This window comes from Zea mays, chromosome 2 (assembly GCF_902167145.1).
Source record: "Zea mays cultivar B73 chromosome 2, Zm-B73-REFERENCE-NAM-5.0, whole genome shotgun sequence".
Classification (NCBI taxonomy): Eukaryota; Viridiplantae; Streptophyta; class Magnoliopsida; order Poales; family Poaceae; genus Zea; species Zea mays.
Window position 1 is genome coordinate 241,893,135 of NC_050097.1, and position 15,549 is coordinate 241,908,683.

The 15,549-nt window shown below is 41.8% G+C and overlaps 1 pseudogene across 1 annotated transcript; it reads right to left on the reverse strand.

The window, feature by feature from the left end:
• Positions 1–5,700: 5,700 nt before the first annotated feature.
• LOC103648294 (uncharacterized) lies at positions 5,701–15,025 on the reverse strand (annotated as a pseudogene). Its single transcript, XR_563376.2, has 16 exons — positions 14,930–15,025; positions 14,669–14,848; positions 14,518–14,571; positions 14,314–14,412; positions 8,696–8,785; positions 8,452–8,606; positions 8,144–8,356; positions 7,938–8,063; positions 7,724–7,857; positions 7,574–7,649; positions 7,074–7,489; positions 6,793–6,991; positions 6,593–6,709; positions 6,260–6,516; positions 6,097–6,169; positions 5,701–5,999 (listed from the first exon to the last, which is right to left on the reverse strand). The product of XR_563376.2 is annotated as an uncharacterized protein (transcript).
• Between the last annotated feature and the right edge of the window lie 524 nt (positions 15,026–15,549).

Consider the following 15,549-nt stretch of genomic DNA (forward strand, 5'->3'; position numbering starts at 1 on the left):
TTCGGCACCAGTCATCGTTGCAGGTGCGCGGTCTGTCACTACGACACCTTTCGTAAAGTTCTTGATGTCTAGGCGGAATGGATGGTCAGCAGGGAGAAATTGTTGATGTTTATCGAAGGACGAATATTTGTCACCCTTTTTCAACCAAATGAACCTGAGAGCTTCCTTGCAAACTGGGCATGGGAACTTATCGTGAACACACCAGGCGCAGAATAGCCCATACGACGGTAAGTCATGCATGGAGTACTGGTACCAAACATGCATTCTGAAGTTTGTCTTCGTAGCTCGGTCATACGTCCATACCCCTTCCACCCAGGCACGTACCAATTCATCGATCAAAGGCTCCATGTACACGCCCATTTTATTTCTCGGGTGTCCGGGAATTATCAACGACACAAATATATTCTGCCTTTGAAAGCACACACCAGGGGGGAGATTGATTGGGATAACAAACATGGGCCAACATGTGTACGGGGCAGCGCTCATTCCATAGGGATTGAACCCATCTGTGGCCAACGCAACACGTACATTACGAGCCTCTTCGGCTTTCTCACGGTGAATGGCATCAAAGTGTTTCCATGCTTCACCATCGGATGTGTGCACCATCTTGTCAGGATTGTATCGTTTTCCATTTTTGTGTCATGTCATCTGTTTCGCGGATTCCTCTGTCATGTACAGACGCTGGATCCTCGGTATGAACAGAAGGTGACGTAGGATTGTCAAGGGGATGTCGAGCTGCCTCTTCTGTCCATCACCAGAGTTTACCTCCATGAACCTAGACGATGTACACTTGGGACAGTACTTTGCCTCCGCGTATTCTTTCCTAAATAGCACGCAGCCCTTCGGACAAGCATGAATCTGCTCATATGTCATCTTGAGTGCACGAAGGAATTTCTGTGCCTCATACATGCTCTTTGGCAGAACGTGATCATCCGGAAGCAGGCTCCCAATAACCGTCAACAAGCCATCGAATGCGTCTCTGCTCATGTTGTACTGCGACTTGAACACCATTACACGCCCAATGGCATCCAATCGAGAAACCTTTGTCTGGCCGTGAAGGGCTTCTATGCCGCGTCGAACATGTCGTAGAACGCCTTTGCAGTCGGCTCTGGCTCGTCATCCATACATCCTCCCGTGTACTGTGCCTCCTGATAGTCGTCCAACATATCCGCTACACCCGCACCCGCGTCATAATCCTCGACACGTTGTCTCAGCACCTCCTCTCTCGTACGATGCGCTTCACCATGAAATATCCACCGAGTATAGCCCGGCGTAAATTCATTCTTCCAAATATGTTCTACCATGGCCTTCTTTGGTTTTCTTTTCCGGTTGGCACATTTGATGCAAGGGCATGAGACTAGACTCGCTCCTTTAGCAGCTTCGACATATGCCCGTTCCACGAAATCGTCGGTCTTTCTAATCCATTCAGTGGTGACATCGTTCCTTCCTCTACGGCTCGTGTACATCCACTCACGGTCATCCATCCTATAACATATATAACCGACTATAGTTTAATATAACATGTAAGACATCTGCAAACAAAATAACTCAAGCCTATCAACAAAAAATTCGGCAGCACCTCCCCTGTACGGGGATGTTTACAAAACCTGCAAATAAAACTAGCTAGCAGCACGATGGCTGACATCCACAAATATATGTAATTGACACACATAGTATAAACTCCCTAAATTCAATAAACATGTAGTATAAATTTAATAAACACACTAGGTGAGTGCCCGTGCGTTGCAACGGAAACACATAATACCATGGTACTGTATGAGAAAAGGTTTCTTAATACATTTGTGATCCTATCCATACATAAATTTTGTTATTTTAATCTAGTTGTTTCACCACCACGATATGTTGTCCAGAGACCAGATACTTAATCCAACCAACAGAGATCAGAACTCCAGCTTTACAACTTCACCACTGAGGAAGCACATAGTATACACAAAATGAAAATACGCATGGATGTTCATGTAATGTATACCACCACTGACAAAACCTGATGTATCAGCCCTATCCATGAGCATGAAGCTTTATTGATCCCAAATGGAAAACAATGAGGTTGCAGAAACTATGGGCAAATCACATACACCACTATCTTATGCATCCAGAACCCCAACAAAACTTCATAAACTTTCAACGATCTGCAGGTGAAGCAGGACCATAAGTGAAATTGAACAAATAAGATTGAAGCATAATAAGGCAACCGCTGATTAAAGTTAATAATCCATTTCTATTAAGATTACACAAACAATGTTAGAGGAAAAAAGGGTGCAAATATCAAGCCAACTCGATGTTTTGAAAATCAGCATGCAAATAAACCACATGAATCTGGGGACTGAGGTACAATTATAAATGGACTCAACAGTGAGAAGAATCGTACCAAAGTTAGCATATGAATCTAATAAAAACAGTGTCAACACTCAACAAGCATACATAAGAAACTTTTGTTGATCAGTTGATTTCACAGTTAAGTAGCATGAAAAAATCATGAGTACATATAGAAGCAATATGATTACTGAAGAAACTTAAACACCTATGGGGAAGCCATCTGATGATCAACATATTTTTACATAATTTGAAACAGCAGCGTCATTTGAAAGACTTCAATAGCAATTGTTACTTCAGAATCCTTACGTCAATACTCATTAACATATCTTCACAACCCTCTGAAGCTAGAGTTACAAAGTTTGAAAACTTTACTGTAGAGACAATCCATGTGATCATGTCCACTGGACAAGAAGCTACATAGTTTCAAATATAATTGTTTTTGTTGTTTGTCCATATCTCTTGAGCACATGAATATGATTGGAATTAAGTACCTTGAAGAGCTCAGCTAAAAAAGGAATTGTGGCATAATCATACATGTATTTGCCATTGTTCTGGGAAAGGGTGGTAAATATTCCCTGCATATATAGGTAAGCTGATTAGACACATTGGAACTAAAAGAACTATAACAAGTCACGTGCAACTGGTATGTGCCCGAGCAGCTTCGGCGCTGCTCTCCCTGAACCCAGCATCTCCCCAAACATTGCGGACTGAAACAAAACAAAAGTAAATGGAATATATATATTATTAGATTATAATAACGCTTCTCACATAGTTCAGTTACCTGAATTTTAGCTTTTAAGATGGTTTTAAACTAACCATAAACTAATTAGTAAGCTGCGAACAACAGCCGCGGCCAACTGGTATTCCCACCAAAAAATGTCCACAATGGACGTAGCAAGGACAAACAGGTGAGATGAAGCCTAGCCTAAAGCGAGACCAAGCCAGCAAAAGGCTTGCCATATAGTGGCATCAGGTAGCAAACTAATGAATAGCCTGTTTACACGAAACAAGGTACATGAGCTAGCCAAAAACAAACAACAATCCAGTACCACAGCCTTGTCACCAGCGCATCACTGCGGAGAAAACAAATGAGTAGTTAACAATAGCTGGAAAAAATGCCACATGTTCAATCATGCTAAACTACTCTCTGTTCAAAACCATACCTTCAGTTTTCACAGTGCCAAAACCCCTCTCTATCAGCTCAACAATGTTTCACTTGGTCTTCCTGACCAATAAAACTTCCAGTAAAGACGCAGGATCAAGCTCCAAGTAACCACAAAGATCGCTAGTTTCGTCTGACAAGCGGTAGGAAGGAACCTGATGAGAGAACATAGTCAAGTCACTCCTTGCTATTCTCCTGGATTCACCGTTCTGCTCTGGCATGAACACCATGCTAAAGCCCTACGCTTTAGTAAGGCACGACACTATTATATCACCATCAGAAACCTCCATGACCTCGACCAGAAGATACTCGCATCTACTGTAATCTTTGAAGCTCCATGCGCGGCTCTAGTCCTTGTATACAGCCCACACCTGGCCAGCACGCGGAAGGATCTCATATCTTTTCCCTTTACCCATCACCTCCACACTGTGAGAGAAGACTTCTGTGCAGTCGTAGGTCTCACTCTGCCTACTGACTTCGAATAACCCACAGCCAATGGACAGGCCAGGTGCTCCTCCACCACCGGGACCCCTTGTCAGCGACCTCGCTCTCGCAGGACAAGAGAGGGGGCCTCCTGCAGTTCTGGCGAGTCAGTTTCTCCCAATATTCCACCGTGACCATGCATGGCCGCCGACGATGTAGTCGACTGCGCTGTAAAATTGCTTACCATTTGGTGTTCTTCCTCTTCCCCGTGCTCGTGCTCGCGAGGCTTGACTGACTTCGGAAGAGGTGCCTCCTCGCGAGGCTTGCATGCTCTAATGATTTGTCGATTGCGCTTGGAAGTTAAGAAAGCTGAGCATTTTTTATACCAAATAAACAAGCATTTGGTTCGAATGTAAACCATTCAGCAACAAGTTTTCTGAAACATACCTGGCATCATTTAACTATAGCAGCAATAGAGCCTTTGATCCAAAACTGTAACCACAACTCAAATCAGAAAACTACAGGCACAGTAGTAGACAAAGTTGAAACTATAATACATGCAAAATAGTAGGAAAGAAAATCTCAAAGTTAATCCCCCAATAGACAAATTGAACACTGCACTGAATCAACAACACTGAATATTTTGAGCATTATATGATCTTGATAGTTATATCTTCAATACAGAGAAACTTGGCATATAGAACTTACTTCAATTTTGTTGCATCAAAGACTGCTCCACTTTTATTGACACGATTTATAGTGAATTTATGGACTGCAAATGAGAAATAGCACCAAGCTGAGGATGACAGTTTTCTTTTAATTTAATATTAAAAAACTGCAGTGAAAATGAAAGGAAAAAGAATATTAAGAACAAACCTAGGTCATCGATAGTGAAGAACTCATTTTCAGTACCATCACCCCAGCCCAGTAGTGCTAAATAACTGAAGAACTCACCTTAGTATATTAAGTGTAAACCATACACAAGCAGTGATAAAAAATGGGTGCTCTCAGGATCGAGATAAAATATGACACCCTTTTACCAGAATAGACAACTCAAATTCACCATAATCTATTGTGACGTTATTTGCATAAAACTAAGGGTTAGAAACCTTAGCACAAGAATCAAACTCAGTTTTAAAATTCCAGTGGGAAAATGTAGAAACAGAAACAAACTGTAGTAGAATTCCTAAATGTATCGGAACTTACTTTTATTCAATGGCTGCAGTAAACTATGTTGGTATTGTTCGTCACTTAGAAATGTTCTTGAGTAATCCAGACAAGGAACCACAGTGTGTTGATTTGTACTCACACTGCTCACAACATGTCTGAAGTAACTGAATATACTTCAGGCTCCATCCACGGAGATGCTTACCTGTGAAGTGATCAGACACAGTGATTAATATATGATACCCAACAGTACCATGGTAAGCATGGTGCCCTTAATATAGCGTGCACCACATTATTTTCTCAACTGGAGCTGAATCTGAAAATTTTGGCCATTATTTTTAAAACTGTCCAAAGTAGGGTTCAAATGGTTGATATCTTGTGCATTGAAATAAACAAGCAGTGGTACACAGTAACTAATAGTAATCCCTCACCTCAACATGTCGTGGCAAGCGGGCCACAGCATATGGTTTATGTATAACAACAGAAGCTGGTGTGTCTAACCAAATAATTCTGCCATCGAGAATAAGTTTACCATTTTGATCAACGAATACCCCAATGTTATCCTAAATAAACATACAGTACTATAAAGAACTAACTGAAACTAAATAAGAAAACAAGAATCCTTCAAGAAGCTAGTTAAGTGTTGGGAATCTCAATGGCTTCAAAAGAGATTCATATAAAAACTATTTCATTCAATATCATAGTTTGCACTGATATATTGGAAAACATTATCAATATCACACAAATTAGTTACAGACAAATGTGTCGACAACTGTTCACTAATCAGCTAATCCTTTCTAGCGATATCGACAAGTCTTTGTTGTATGTTTGCAGGGATGGCATATCGGCACGAATTGTCCTCATAACTTAAAAGATCAATCACAAAGTTTCTTCGAAGAGTTTTTGCATCCTACAGACAAAGAGATAAGAGAACAAAATATATTATATTGTAGAACGAGATAGCTAGAATGTAAGTTTTGAACATAAAACAAACGTACTACACTCACCCCAACAAATTTCAGTCGTCTGTCATTCCCCCACATGGCCATAGCTTGTAGAACGAGGTAGCTGGTATTAAACCTATATAATAATATTTGGGCAACTATGTTTTATACAATGATTATCATAGAAAAAATTTAAACTGATGAGAAGGTGGTACGAAGAAAATACCCTCTTAAGTCAATTGGAACACCAGTCTGAATTGTATGTTCCCACTTAAAGATATCCTCCGTCCATCCAGAACGTTTCTTGCTGTAAGCAATCTTATATTTTTTTGAGGCCATGATAATCGCTTCCGCGAACCTCTTGTATGGCATGTGTTTACACCAATCTTAAGTCGGTGTAAAATCGATAAAAGTCACATGCTTTTTAACATGATCTATTACGAAAAGGGCGTGACATCCATTGAATTTCCATGGCATGAGAACCTGCAAAATATCAGTCATTAGGATCCTACAACAGAAGTGTCCTTTATAAATACATTCGAAATGAACACATACTTACATATCTACAACCCGTGATATAATAATTCATTGATGGCCAACAATCTAGTGTTTTGGCCAACTCTTCTGTTGTAGGATCCTGATGGTACTTTGGTATTTTACCAAAACCAACCATTCTCTGGACAGTATATATACATGTACACATGATGATTAGATGTAGATACTATATATTAATACATTAATGATTTGAAACAAACTTACCCAAAAACGCATGTCCATATAATGCTTTCTATTATTTATGATTTCTTCTTTCGGTTTACGTGACTCTTTATTGGCAAGCAGCCGAATAGCCATATCAAAACATCTTAGAATCATATCTTGAGTTGTCGTTAATATGTTTTGCAGGTCTTTGACAGATATTTCTATCTTAAAAGGATTGAAACTTCGCACCCATGTTCTCCTGTAATGTAGCATGACGAAACTCTATATCAAGAATCTAAGTAGTCGATATACATAAAATAAATAAATCAATGAGCACTTACTCTAGTGTCGTATCGTCTTCTATTGCCATGATATAATCACATAAAACATCTATTGAATCGGCTTTGGTCACTGGCATGTCCTTTGTGGAAAGACCAACCATTAAAAAGTCATTGGTGCAACCATCGTTAGAGACTTTTACAGGAGCTCTTTTATCTCAATCATCAACAAACCACCTTTGCAAGTCTGCTTGAGTAATAGGGCCTTCCTCATCTTCAAACACCACTTCGCTATCATCAAGCACGTGGAGTAGTTTCCTCTTATTAGAATCTGTTGGGTTTTCTAATATCTCAACATCAGATGGGCTTCCAGAGTCAACTTCTTTTTCATTTTTGTATAACAGACACCCCCTTCTCTTATTCAGGTCTGAAGATAGTAATATAGCAGCCATTTTTTTCCTAAAGTGTGACATGTCATCCTACAAATAAGAAACAATTATTTAGCATTATATATGTAACACCGACTGTAGATGTCCATATATGTCATAGTAGTAATAATATACCTGGGTAAAACTGTCAGACAGTTCATCCCCTGTCCAGTATTCGATATAGTTCAAAAGAAAGAGGCCACATGAAGAGCTACAATATACATTAATACCAACATAAACATTAGTATGAATGAAGAAATTGGTAAAGAAGATCTTAGGACGTACCTATCTGTCTGCTTTGCATATCCCATGTCTATTTCTCTGAGCGGCCAAGAAGCAACTTGGAGGTCTGGCCACCTGTGGTCTTTTAACTCCTTACGTTGAGATATCATATCTATTTGTCTTTGCAGTCCTTTAATCTTTATATATGGTAAAATAAAATTAGAGATTGGGATAAGTTAATATTGAATTCATAATTGTTTAGTTTGTGCATACTCACAGAGTCAGTGAGGTCTTTGCGGTCTTGTGAAGTACCAAGTGAATCGAGCACTTGTATCTCCATATTTCTTGCATGGATCACAGCAAGATACCAATGCGTCTCTCAGATGTTTATCGGAATAAACACCTACGAAACAATTATAAATACTTGCATAAGAATAAAATACATATAAACACTAACTGTTCAGATTGCAAACTCATATGTACCATGTCATGGTCTAGGTAAAGTAACACCCTTCGTTCAGCGCTACATATGTGTGTCATGTCTTTAATTGGATATAGCTCCTCTGTTTTAATTTCAAGATCACCATCTCGCTTCAGGAAATTGAACTGGAAAGCATTTTCTATGTGAACGCGACCTCCAGATCGGCACTTTAGATGCTTTTGAGCTTTTATCAAATTTATGTAACAGTCTATAACCTGCAAGTGTGTAAGTTGTGGTTAAAAATACCAGGATGAGTAAAAAAACTTATACATAACAACGTCGCCAAATATAAAAACTAAGCATGCATTACCTCGTCACCTAAATATGCGCTCGGCTGAAATAAACACTCCATCCACTTCCTTTCAACGAAGGCATCATCAATAAGAACGACTTCTACCCTTGGTTCACAAGGGATTTCCTTGATAAAATCGATGAGAGCAAGATCACCTTGCGTGCAAATATAGTCTAGGAGCAACCAGTCATGAGATAAAACTAAAATTAGTTATTACAAAAAATACAAATTGATCCATACAGAACTATGAAAATTTTAATACCTTCTCGAACTATTGCGGTTGCCACCGATTTTTTTGGCTTGTTATGAGACAAGCCTACAAATAGAGATTCCATTCTCGCGGGACAAAAACCTACATTCATAACAAATTGTTAGATGCATAAAAATTATTATTGCTAATTTCACAAATGATCCAAAACTCAACAATACTTTAAGATAGTATGCATGCTCTAATAATACACAAACATGTGCGTCTCTAATAAAAACAATTGTAGCATGCAAACATGACTTGATAATACACCAGACCAATCAAACATAAGACAAACATCATCCTATTAGTTTGTTAGCTGAACATGCAACTCTTACCATGGGTCTAATTTGTTAGGACCTCTTTGTAGACGATGTTCTTGGTATATGTCCCACAATCTACGGTGGGGGTTTTCTTTACACCCTTCCTTAACTTTTTCCTCCCATCAACAGCTGGGATGACAAGAATCTTTATGTTCGATCGGGCCGTCGCTCTAGATAGAGCAACATATAGTTGGCCATGAGAGAACACTGGTTCAGGCAAGTATACACCAACATTGGGAATAGTCTGACCCTGTGCTTTGTTAACCGTCATTGCAAAGCTAAGCCGTACAGGAAACTGCTTTCTTTTGAACTGGAAAGGGAACATCTCTTCATCGGAGGGACACAACGGTATACGCGGTAGGAAAATCCGTTTTCCAACGTGTTGACCCAGTACAATCTCTGCGTCAATGCTATTTCTTTGGAAGCCACGAACGACCAGCCTGGTGCCATTGCAAAGTCCATTTGCAGGGTCTATATTCCGGAGCAATATAACAGGACATCCAATCTTGAGCTTCAAAACATGAGGTGGTAGCCCATTAGGCGTCAATGTGTTTAGGAACTCGGGTGGGTAGTAGTTGTGGGGATCATCCACGGCGCTATCGAAACTATGATACACCATATGCTCCCCTTGAAAACGATCAATCATCTTAACATTTATCATATCAACCCAGTCGTTCCGTGTTGACAGTATCGCCCTTGAAGTGATGTAGGTGGAATCAGACATATTTTCGTTGAGATTTGGGAAAGCAAAGTCTATTAGGTTGTCAAGATCGTTGTCACTCCCACTGTAAGGCACACACACATCATCAGGAAGACGAATGTCGCCGTCACTATTTGTTTCCTCAGTTCCACCGCCTACGCGCAGCAAAAACTCCGCAAACCAAGGGTCGTTTTTTGCTCTCATGTTGCTAACAAGCTTTAAGTGGGACATGGACTCCCATAGGTAAGACATTCGTAGCGAAGACGCGACCACTTGAGCCCTTGACCCTTTACGAACAACAGGCAAGACCTGTCTGAAATCTCCACCGAAGACAATGGTTTTACCACCAAATGGTAGTGCGGGGCGACCCATTATATCGCGCATGCTATTGTCCAGTGCCTCCACGGCTTGTCTCTTAGTCATAGAAGCCTCGTCCCAGATAATGAGAGATGCTTTCCGTAGCAACTCTGCTGTTCCACTCTGCTTCGTGAAGCTACATACAGCGCCATCGTCAATAGTGAGTGGTATCTTGAAGCGTGAATGGGCGGTTCTTCCTCCAGGCATTATGGAAGCCGCAACGCCAGATGTAGCTGTTGCCACTGCAATCTTGCCCTGGTTGCGTAGCGTCGCGAGCAGTACTCTGTATAGATAAGTCTTCCCGGTGCCACCAGGTCCATCCACAAAGAATAATCCGCCCTGATCGGTGTCAACGGCAGACATAATCTTATCATAGGCGGCCCTCTGTTCCTCGTTAAGAGAGTCTTTAAGAGCCACATCTTCCACTGTCGGTTGGATACTTTCCTCCTCGTAAACCTCTCGAGCAGTACCAATAGCATCGTCATACGCGTCGATCATAGGAGGTAGAGGGAATGTCTTTATGTCCTTTCCCATTGACTGCAGCATGTTCCTAATGTCAATCAATACCATCTGCTCAACATGAGTTTTGTTCTGACTCTTGTGTTGATAGTCCTCTGACATAGAATCTTTGTGTTTCTGCCAGAGTACAGCCACATCGCTTGGCTCACAGTAAACCAGTATTGTGGCAAAAAGCCGTCGCAGCGACGATGGCATCTGGAAAAGAGCACGTTCAGTGAGACACTCATCTAGTGTGTTGTCCGACTCAAGTAGTCCCCTTCTCTCTGCTGCCTCACGAAAAGTCGGTAGGGTGACACCATCAACTGTCCTTAGATCCACATAGGAGGCGGCGCCAGTCACGTGGTTTAGGAGAACACGAAGATAGTAGCGCTCCCCCTCAGCCGGATGAGCAGAGACTATCCTACCGACTTGTCCACCTGTATCTCGTTTCCTCCGTTGCCATACTTTTCCCTTACCACTCTGCCAAGTGTACCACTCAGGGAAGTCACGATATAGGATGCCACGAGCCTCCTTATTAAACCTATTCGCCTCAAAATATGATGTGAGCATCGACCTATCAACACCTGGACGGTTGACGACTCGCTCGACCATTTGCCGCTCGTGAAACGCCACCATGTGCATGTTTGGAAGATGGAGTTGAAGCTGCATAACAGGTGGAGATATCTGACTAAGCTCAAAGCCGTATATCCTCCACAAGGCTTCCGGAGGAGTCACCCACCTTGCATCTCTATACTGCTTGATCTCATCAACATCATCATCTGCCTTGCTCGCATCTCTCATAACAACAGACGCACGATCATGGCCTTTGTATATGTATTTGAACAGGTATTTAACAGCCTTGATGCTCCCACATGCCTCGACATTGATGTGGCAGTTGAAGAGACGAAGGAGGTATGGGTTATAAGGGACAACCCATCTATTGTCCAGTTCGCACCCTCGGACCTTTTCTTTACGGTCATCGTCACGACGTCTATAAATAGGGTACGAATCCTTCCCTTGCAAGGTTGTGTCACTGAAAGGCCGAGGGTAATGATTCTTGCACGATTTACGACCCTTAGTGCATGGGCAGTTAGGGTTTAGCGACCCACACGGGCCATGCGTCATATGCTTGATAACCATCTTTCGTAGTTCAGGGTACTTGTTGCTTGGGATCTCGGCTGAGATCAAAAGGTCGTACTGCTCAGGACATGTGAGCTTGTACTTCCTCTGCATTATAAGTAGAAAATGGGCATGCGGCAAACCCCGCTTCTGAAACTCCACGACATAGACGTAGGCTCGGACCTTACCAAGAATATCCTGTTTAGTCAGCCGATGCTTTAACTCTTGTAGCTTCGCATGAAAGACACACACTACAAGATCCGCACGATCTTGCGGTGTCTGCCCAGGGAGAAGCTCCCTCCTTATCTCATCCCAGTTAGGGTTACATGTCATGGTAAGAAATATGTCTGGTTTACCAAACTTCCGCACCAGAGCCATAGCATCCATATACCGACGTCTCATGTCACGAGGACCGCCAATAAACGACGTCGACAGCACAGTTCGCTTGCCAACCTTCTCTCCTCTAATATCTCCATCTAGCATGCTATCCACCAAGCCCTGGTACAGGTCTGCCCTTAACCGATCCTGATTCTTGCGTATGTAATCTAAACGAGAGTTCTCAATCTTTATGTACGTGTCGACCGCGAACTGCTGAAAAAGCCGCTTTCCATGAAGTATAGGATTGAATACCCCGGGGCGAATCTGGAATTTGTAGCAGTAGTAGTCACGTACAGACACACATAAATGGCTAGGAGATTCTGCATACGCAAGGATTATAAAGTGAGTGATGATGAAAAATAGTTAATAATGCGCAAATATTTCAAAATATAAACAAACAACTAACCCGCATCTTCATCATTTGCATTACTTGCCCTATGTGTCGCACGGTATGCATCCACTTCGTCCATGGATACTCCAACCTTTGGGATATTTCCGTGCCAGCCAAGTTCGCCTCTAGGGAAGAACAATGGATATGATAGTGCATCGTAGCATCCATGGTATGAGCGGATGCAGTGGCTTGAACTGTCCTTCCCATGGAGGATAACACTCTTGCTGAACTGGCCTCGCCCTTCGCTCCCTTCGATCCAGACAGCGGCCACCTCCGAAGTGAGAGGTGTGTTATATGTCTTCTGGTTCAACGTCTGGTCTAGGTTCAACGCGATACGATAGTCATCAAGGTTCTCAACGTGACCCATGGTCCTAAGGTGCTCGGAGTACGGGTTTCCACGTAGTATGTCGACTATCTGTCGAATAACCTCTTTGTCTTTCTGTTGATGCTCTTCGCGACACTTACGGTACCGATGCTCGAGAGTGGGATCATCATCATAAAAGTAAAGCTCAAGGTGTTTATGCTCTGCCCCACCATCCCTACCAAATGACTTGATATTGTGATACATCATGCCCTGTGCTCGGAACGTGTATATACCAGAATCCCTTACATTAGTTGTCATACTATCGAGGCAACAGTATAGGGATGTGAAAGAGAAATGGCCATTAAAAAACCTAATGTTATCACGAAAGTGCCTAGCATCAGAGTCTGCACTATCCCACAACCTCTTGAGTTGGGGAGGGGTCTCCAGTGGGGCTAGCTCAACCTTCCCACCACGACAACAAAAACCAGGTGTCTCATACTCAAACTTCTTCGCGGTGCAATAACTGCAGTTGGGAACAGTCTTTAGCATATGGGTTTCTTCAGGGATGTTGCTATACACCTTGTCGTACGGGTCAGGAACATCAATGGCACTCGATTCATCTTGACTACCATCGATCTCTATATCCTCATCGGTATCCTCATCTGATATTTTTTTTGGAAACAATGAGTAAGACATATATGTATTTATATATAAGCATTTGTATCATATCATAAAAAGATTGAAATTAGTACATTGCCCAGCGAATAGGTATCCCTCGTTCTCATCAGCATCGTCTTCAAATACGACACCGTCATCGTCATCAACTGGAGGGTGAAAATACAAGCCACATAAAATACCTGGGCATTCAGGATAAAAGGGGGGGGGGGATAAAAATGATAGTAATTACCATTGTTGTTGATCTTTGCAGTCATATGGGGTTGTGTCCGATCATCCCCTTCCTCGGCGTCACTAATGATATCCTCAGCCACAGTAGCCATGTTCCTTGAAATGGATGCTTCAAATTGCCGGTTTCGACGGGCTAAGATAGCTTGTCTTTCACCACGTGGCACATGTTGTTTACGTCTTAGTGGTCTAGTAGACATACGCAGTGAATCGGCATCCTCGGTCTGTGTTGAAGCTGGTAGGAACGGGTTACTGGCGATATCAGGGATAACCCAGTCGCAGGGGGTAAGAGCAGATCCATTAGGTTCAATTGCATCTGTTGTAGGGTGTACAACCTCAGGGGTATATGTTGGGGACTCCATGGCGATGGACTCCTGACTCAATGTGTCAGCCAACAGTGCTCTACGTTTTCTTATGTACTCTATCTTTGACCCTTTCCGCTTTGGTGTATTATTATACAACCTAAGGCGTTCACGATTAAGCTCCATCTCGGCTGGAGTTAAGTTTTTGTACCGCTCTCTAAAGTAGGCAGTCCTTCCCAAATTATGGTTAGGCGTGTTACCAACAGTTTCATGCACACCGCCTGGAATAAGGCATGTATACGTTAAACCGCATGAAATCAGCTGTTTTGCAAAATTAGTTGAGTGAACAGTCATGTACCTGGTGTCAGAAGGTCTCTTGTTGTGAAAACATCGTCTGACTTGAATGTCTCATTCCTATGCAACCAATCGCTATCATCATCTCGATTCACATTTGGAACTACCAAATCAACAGTGGCAAAATGATTTTCATGGCTACAAATCTGTATTTCTGTATTTATAAAACGATCGGTGGAAAAAATTGTGATAGGTATACCCGCAATACCTTGTGTTGCAAAGTTTGTGAAATCAATTGTGCTACAGCCATCTGAAAGACTAACTATGAAACAAAATGAAAACCAAAATAAGATTAATAGACATTCACTAATCCACAAGAGGATCCATTAAAATAATTAGGAATTTAACTTTTTCATCACCTGTAGATCCCTCTGTTTGTATAGGAGGTCCTTTATTTCGTTGGCTTGCTTCACGACGTTTTCTACTTTTCTCGTTTTTTTGTTCAACGGTCATCGCGGCATATCTTTCCCTTTCCCTTTGCCTCTTACGTTCCTTAGCATCGACATTTGGACCAAGCCTTTTCGATCCATTTTCATCAGCTACAATATAAAATTTAGTATTAGTGTTACCCTTAATACTACGTTTCAAACGTTAATCGGCACGCGTGTAATAACCTTTACCTATAGTAATGGTGTTTGAGATGTTTGTCAATGGTGTGCGTCCATCATTATGTTCCATCTGATCTGTTTCTGTTGGTTCTCCGTTCTCCATAAAGAAACCCTATCATGGACAGTGGAATGACTTAGTTAAGTTTTCACACAGTACTTGAGTAAGGTCTGATTTGGTGATCAGGGACTTGTGAGGGGATCCATGGAGAGGAATTCCGCTTGCCATTAAATAGCAAGGAGATTCCTCACACATGGATTTGAAAAGCAAGGGATTCACAGCAGTAAATCAATGACCACGCTGTTGCTACCATACAAATTCAGGTCTCACATACATCCATCCTCAGGCGAGCCGAGTGCTTATATAATCTGAACGGTATTGACCTGTGTCTACCTAACCACATTTTACAAGCAACAAAGTGTAATAGTGCATTTGATCTGGTTGTGATTTGTTCCTTCACCCAATTCAAATATTTCTTTTGGTAACATTTCCTTCTTTGTTTTCCAACTTTTCCGATCAGAATTAAAGAGACAAAGGAATCTGTGGCAATACTCTTGTGTGGGACAAGTGGAGGTGGCAAGAAACAGTGCAGGGGTGAGGGGTATTTCATAAAATTGTTTAGTTTATGTTGTTT